The following is a 6,549-nucleotide window of genomic DNA, read 5'->3' on the forward strand; positions in this document are numbered from 1 at the left end:
GACAAAATAATTTAAAAATATAAAATATATATTATAAATATGTGAAAAAATAATACATATAACTATAACAAATAATTAAATTGATTAAATTTACTAAACTAATTTTTAACTTCTCTCAATGTCAAAAAATTATATTTAATTTATATAGATGTATTAATATTTTGGTTATAACTTTAGTTAAAAAAATTGATTCTTTAAATTTGCTTAGCAACTACATAAATTGAGTTTGTCTATAAAATTTTTTTTTTTGGGTTCTGTTTCTAACAAATTCTTCATATATGAATTCAGAAATTTATACCAATATATGAAACCAGAGTTGATTAGTGCTAATTAGAAAAAAAATTATATATTCATATATGAATAGACAAATCTACACATGCAAATAGAAAAAGTAACATTGAAAAAGAATACAATGAAAAATGAAAAATAAGAATATATTGAAGCTCAAAAATTTAAATATGAATAATTTTTTGGTATTGCCCTTTAACGATTTTTTTATATGAAAAAAATATTAGTGTTTTTGTTAGAAATGGAAATATTTAGTGTAATTACAAGTGAGTAGATTGAGATAAGCCTCAAAGTGGTCCCTGAAGTTACCGTCGAGTCTCATAGTAATCCCTGAAGTTAAAAATTACTTATATTCATCCCTGAAGTTGCACTCCGGAACTCAGACTCGTCCTTCCGGCCAATTTCGTCCAGCTGGCGCAACCGAAAAGCTGACTTGGACCCGTTGGTGACACGCTGTCAGCATAACAGCTAGCTGACGTGGCGACGTAAACTGTTTTGACTCAATTTGGTCCCTAAATTGAGGTTAAAAACCCTAACCCCCAATTGACTCTCTTCTCCTCTTTTCTCCATCGCACACTCTCTTCTCCTCTCTTTTCCATCGCACCAGAGGTGACTCTCCTCTACAGTGTCTTCTCCATCTTCGAAAACCACACGTTATGGCTAGCGCGAGCAATGCAGTTGGGAGCTCCAACAACCCACGATCATTTGGAAGCATCATGAGGAGAATGAATAGAAACAGAGATACGCGTCTGCCAGAATGGTGTGGGTGCGGGTCGAGACTAGTGTTGCGATGGTCAGCAACGGATTCTAATCCAGGGAGACCATTCGTGGATTGCCCAAACTACAATGTAAGTGTTTGATGCTGTTGTTTGCTGTAATTCTGGATGTAAACTTGGTTGATTCACTTTTCTGGGTGCAGACTGCAGGTAAGAGGTGGTGTGGGTTATTTCTGTGGGTGGATAAAATTCTGGAAGAAGATGCGGTAACATGTGATGGTAGAACAAGCTCTTTAAATGACAACAAAGAATGAAGGATGAAGATTACATTCTGAAGTTAGAGTTCTCAAAATGGGGAGGGGAGGGGAGGGGGGATTTTGCTGTTTACATGTATGCTGCTGCTATTGATTACAGTTGTTGTGCTTGTCTTAAGGTTAGATAGGCAACAGAGTCAATTGTATTTAGCAAAAAAATATGTGACATGGGATATGCATATGTTGTTCTGTTCATGTACTTGTATCTGTCCTTTTGGTTGAAAGAAATGCAGATTAAACTGTTTTACATGACTGTGTAAGAATAATTTGGAATTTGAATAAACAAAAGGTTATATGTAAATAATTGTTCCTGCACTACTAATGGATTCATCTAATGGAATTAATCTTAATTTCATATCAGAGACCAAGAAAAAAAATCTGCCATAGCTCAATTCAAGGGAGTCATAATCCATATTCATATATTCATAATGCAGAAAACATATTTAAAATAGGCATTACAGAGTCAGAGCAATATTCAACAAGTATATCAAAGTTCTCAACATATTGAGAACACAAGTTTTGAACACTAAAATCCCCAACACTGGGTTCAAAATTTAGAAAGCACGCTGCTTCATCAAAATAGATAAATAAAATAATCTTCTCCTAAACGTAATAATCCTAGTATTCATTCTTTGTTTCTGGGTGGTCTGAATCCAAGGTTGGGAACAAACTTCATGAAGTTAGCAAGCCTTATAACGGTCCCCTGTGATGCACCTTGCATAGGATGAGACGGATGATTTGTTGCGGGTTAACTGGTTGCTGGTTGGGTGGTTGCGGCTTGATTGTTGCTTCCTAGAGTTGCCTTTTCTTGTTTGGAGGACTTCCTTTTGGGAGGGAGTTTTGGTGGCCTCATAGGACAAGGCAAAATCTATTAGTGAAGACATGTAAAATAGTTAGTAAAAGTGTATAAGAACATGCACATAATAAAATGAATGTCATCTAATTTTTTGAACCTATTGAGAGTCATCGGTTTGTGACAAGGGTGGTTGACTGAGTTCAAGCTGAATTTCGGTGGGGGGTTGTGGGATAAGGGTGGCTTCACCACCATTAGCAGTAAGGGGTTGGACAGCAGCAGCCTCTGCAGCAACAGCAGCATCCTCATTAGCAGCTCTAGAGTTACATAAGTGACATCAGAATGGTCCCTTCAGTTTTATAAGTGACATCAAAATGGTCCCTATTCTTTACATACAAATCAGTTCATTATATACACAGCAGTTCATCAAGTATTAGTCCATCTACTAAGTAAAGCAGTAGTTCATTATATACACAGCAGTTCATTATATAAGCAGTGATCCAACTACCCTGTAATGAATATTTTCTCACTTACTCTATTATCACAGCAGCCAATACTAATTATACAACAACAAATAAATTTCTAAAACGTACCTTCTGCTTATCTGATATGAAACAGAGCTTGTTTTGCTTATAATCTCCCAAGTCTTCATGAAGTAATTCCAAGAACCACCTCCAGTTTTCAGTATTTTCAACAAGGACAATTGCATATGCAATCACATACATATGATTCTCTGCATATCTAATATGTAACAGAGCTTGTATTTTTTATAATCACATTCTTTGTTGTCATTTAAAGAGCTTGTTCTACCATCACATGTTATTGCGTCTTTTTCCAGAATTTTATCCACCCACAGAAACAACTCACACCACCTCTTCCCTGGAGTCTACACCCTGGAAAGTGAATCAACCAATTTTATATCCAGAATTACAGCAAACAATAGCATCAAACACTTACATTTTTAGTTTGGGCAACCCACGAACGGTCTCCCTAGATTAGAATCCGTCGCTAACCATCACAACACTGGTCTCAACCCGCACTCACACCATTCTGGCAGACGTGCATCTCTGTTTCTATTCATTCTCCTCATGATGCTTCCAAATGATCGTGGGTTGTTGGAGCTCCCAGCTGCGTTGCTCGCGCTAGCCATAACGTGTGGTTTTCAAAGATGGAGAAGACACTGTAGGAGAAGCAATAGAGGAGAGTCACCTCTGGTGCGATGGAGAAGAGAGGAGAAGAGAGTCAATTGGGGGTTAGGATTTTTAACCTCAATTTAGGGACCAAATTGAGTCAAAACAGTTTACGTCGCCACGTCAGCTAGCCGTTGTGCTGACAGCGTGTCACCAACGAGTCCAGGTCAGCTTTCCGGTTGCGCCAGCTGGACGAAATTGGCCGGAAGGACGAGTCTGAGTTCCGGAGTGCAACTTCAGGAATGAATATGAGTAATTTTTAACTTCAGGGATCACTATGAGGCTCGAGGGTAACTTCAGGGACCACTTTAAGGCTTATCTCGAGTAGATTTTGTAGGTGAGAAGTCAACACGTAGAGGAAGAAAATATTGAACACGTGATAATATTCTAACTAACACGCAGGAGACGTGTTGAAACGCGTAGTGAGCGTATTGAATATTTTTATAATAATATAATATACTTCAAATATTAATATTCAACTAAAACACCATCTCCACTTCTATATTAAAAATAATTTCTGTCCTTCAACATGAGTACGTGGGGTGTTGTTCAATTAAAAGCTTCTTGTTATTGATGAGAAACATTTTTTAAAATTTTTTAAATTCATCTCGCACTGAGCAAGATTCCTTTATTTATTTAAAAAAAATTAGGTACGAAAAATATTTAAAGAAATTTTTAATCTGTAAAAATAATATGACGTGACATTTTTGTTAATTTTGAGACTGCGAGAAATGTAAATAATAATTTAACATTATTTCAAACCAATTTAACTATTTTGTGAGAAAAAGCAGGTAAAATAATAATAAAAAAATTAGTTTTCTCTTGATCTCTTCCTATATAAAGGAGTTAGTGTTCTAGAACAACATTCATTTTTGTTTTCGTTGAGCAAATTAAAACGGTGATCTTGTATAAGATTTTAATATGTAAGAGTTCTCTTCAGAAGTTTTTCTTTTAGAAGCTATGGAAATTAATGTGTATTTATTAGTATATTTTAAAGGTGAGATTATATTATATACAAATAAAAGTGTGAAATTTATTTGTGCAAGTCCGACATATTTATTATTTCTTGTACGATGTCATTTGTAAAGTTACAAAGTCACTATGCCAACACATATACAATGATTTATCAAAAAGAGTTAGCAATATTTTATACAAGCAACTAGTGTTAGTTTTTAGTGATGTAATATAGTTTTAAGTAATGAACGTGACCGATGAAGCTACCATGCTATAAATGTTGATGATTTATCGATAGAATCAGGCTTATACGTCGATGATCGAGTTGTATGTTGAATTCGTTGAGTTGGCTATCAGTCACGAGGTGGACGAATCCTTCCTAAATGAAGGGGGCAACATAGACTAAGAAGAAAATAACAGTGATAGCAAAGAAGAGTTCTTATCCAACAATGACATGTTGAGAGAAAACAAGACTACCGACACGGAAGTTCAGACTACAACAAACACAGTAACAAGCCAACATCCCTTTGGTGTGCCATCTTTCATGCGTGTTTTGGATCTTGAAGCTATGAACGCACCAAAATTTCCTGAGTTGGCAAACTCAGGTATGTCAGCCTATCATTTTTTTTTTGTGATGACAATTTTACTTTCAATTGTCAAATTTCGGTTATACATTTTAATTTTAGACGTTGAAAAATATATTTGTTTTTAAGTTACCAATTAAAGTGTGTTTCAACAATAGTTCACTATTTAAAAAAGATAAATTTTGCTCAACTTGAGAGTACTTTTTAATAAGATCGTTTTGTGCGAAAGTTAAAGAAAAAAATAACTTAGATATTGTGACTGCTTCGATGAAATATCGTACAAATCATTGAAAATTGAAAACCCTTTAAATACAATTAGATATACTTTTTTAGAACTTAGAAATTGTTATTTTGCATACACAGGTGTTTCTTTTGTTCAAGATAGTGAGCTTATTATTGGAATGCAGTTCAATTTTAGAGAGGCTGTAGTCTTGGCAATTAGAAATTACACTATTTCCAAGGGTGTTGATTATAGGGTGTTTGAGTTTGAGCCTTTGACGTTTTATGCGAAATGTTTGCAGTATGGTAAAGGTTGTGATTGGCTGCTTTAGGTTATTTTGATTCAGAGAAAATATTGTTGGGAAATTAAATGATACAATAGAAGTCTTACTTGCACTATGAGCACAATTTCTCAAGAGCATTCGAAACTAGATTCTGGCATAATTGCGGATGCTATAAGGCCTCTTGTTGAAGCCGATCCATCTCTAAATATCCGAGTTGTGATTGCAGATGTTCAGTCGAAATTCAACTATACGATAAGCTATCGAAAAGCGTGGTTGGAAAAGCAAAAGTCGATTGCAAAATCTTTGGTGGTTGAGAAGCTTCTTATGAGTGTTTGTCGGCATGGTGTATGGCAATGTGTGCTCAGAACCCAAGATCAGTAGTTCAGGTTGATACTATACCAGTATATCGTGGATCTGAGGTGGAGGAAGGTGTTAAGATTATGCGCCAAGTTTTTTGGAGCTTTCATCCATGTGTTAGAGCGTTCCAACACTGCAAACCACTCGTGCAGGTTGATGGCACACATCTATCTGTATGGACGATATAAAGGAGTTCTTTTGGTTGCTGTATCTCAATATAAAAACCAGAATATTGTGCCACTTGCTTTTGCCATCGTTGAAGGAAAGACCGCTGCCGCATGGCACTTTTTCCTAAATAATCTACGAAGGAATGTCGTCAGAAGGGAAGGTTTCGGTATTATTTCTGATAGGCATGAGTCTATTAGTGCAGCAATGGCTAGATGTAATGGTGCGTGGATTTCTCCTAGGGCATTTCATCTATTCTGTATCTGACATATTTCGTCAAACTTCCTACAAAGATTCAAGACACCTTACTTGCAAAAACTCATCATAAACATGGGTAAAACATGTTCTTTATATTGAGTTGATCTCTGTTGAATTTAAATTTTTATGTACTATTTGAATTACTGATGAGTGGTGTTATCTTGAAATGAATTTTTTAAAGGGTATTCTAAGATAAAACAATAATACATCGAGCAGTACCAACAGTTGCAGAATCAAGAAGAGGCATATACTCAATAGTGTGACACTATTGATCGTCGACAGTGGGTTATGGCTTTTGATGAAGGGCATCACTAGGGTCAGATGACAACCAATTTGGTTGAGTGCATAAACTCTCTCTTGAAAGGTGCTCACAACCTCCTGGTCACAGCATTGGTCAGGGTAACCTTTTACCGCTTGAATGAACTAT

At 35.7% G+C, this 6,549-nt stretch overlaps 1 long non-coding RNA gene across 1 annotated transcript in view; it reads left to right on the forward strand.

The window, feature by feature from the left end:
• Positions 3,144 to 6,549, forward strand: part of LOC110270533 — a 13,419-nt gene continuing 10,013 nt past the window's right edge. Inside the window, exon 1 of the long non-coding RNA XR_002360160.1 lies at positions 3,144 to 3,625. This is a non-coding gene — a long non-coding RNA (uncharacterized LOC110270533). The remainder of the gene's footprint in view (positions 3,626 to 6,549) is intronic.

This window comes from Arachis ipaensis, chromosome B04 (genome assembly GCF_000816755.2).
Source record: "Arachis ipaensis cultivar K30076 chromosome B04, Araip1.1, whole genome shotgun sequence".
NCBI lineage: Eukaryota > Viridiplantae > Streptophyta > Magnoliopsida > Fabales > Fabaceae > Arachis > Arachis ipaensis.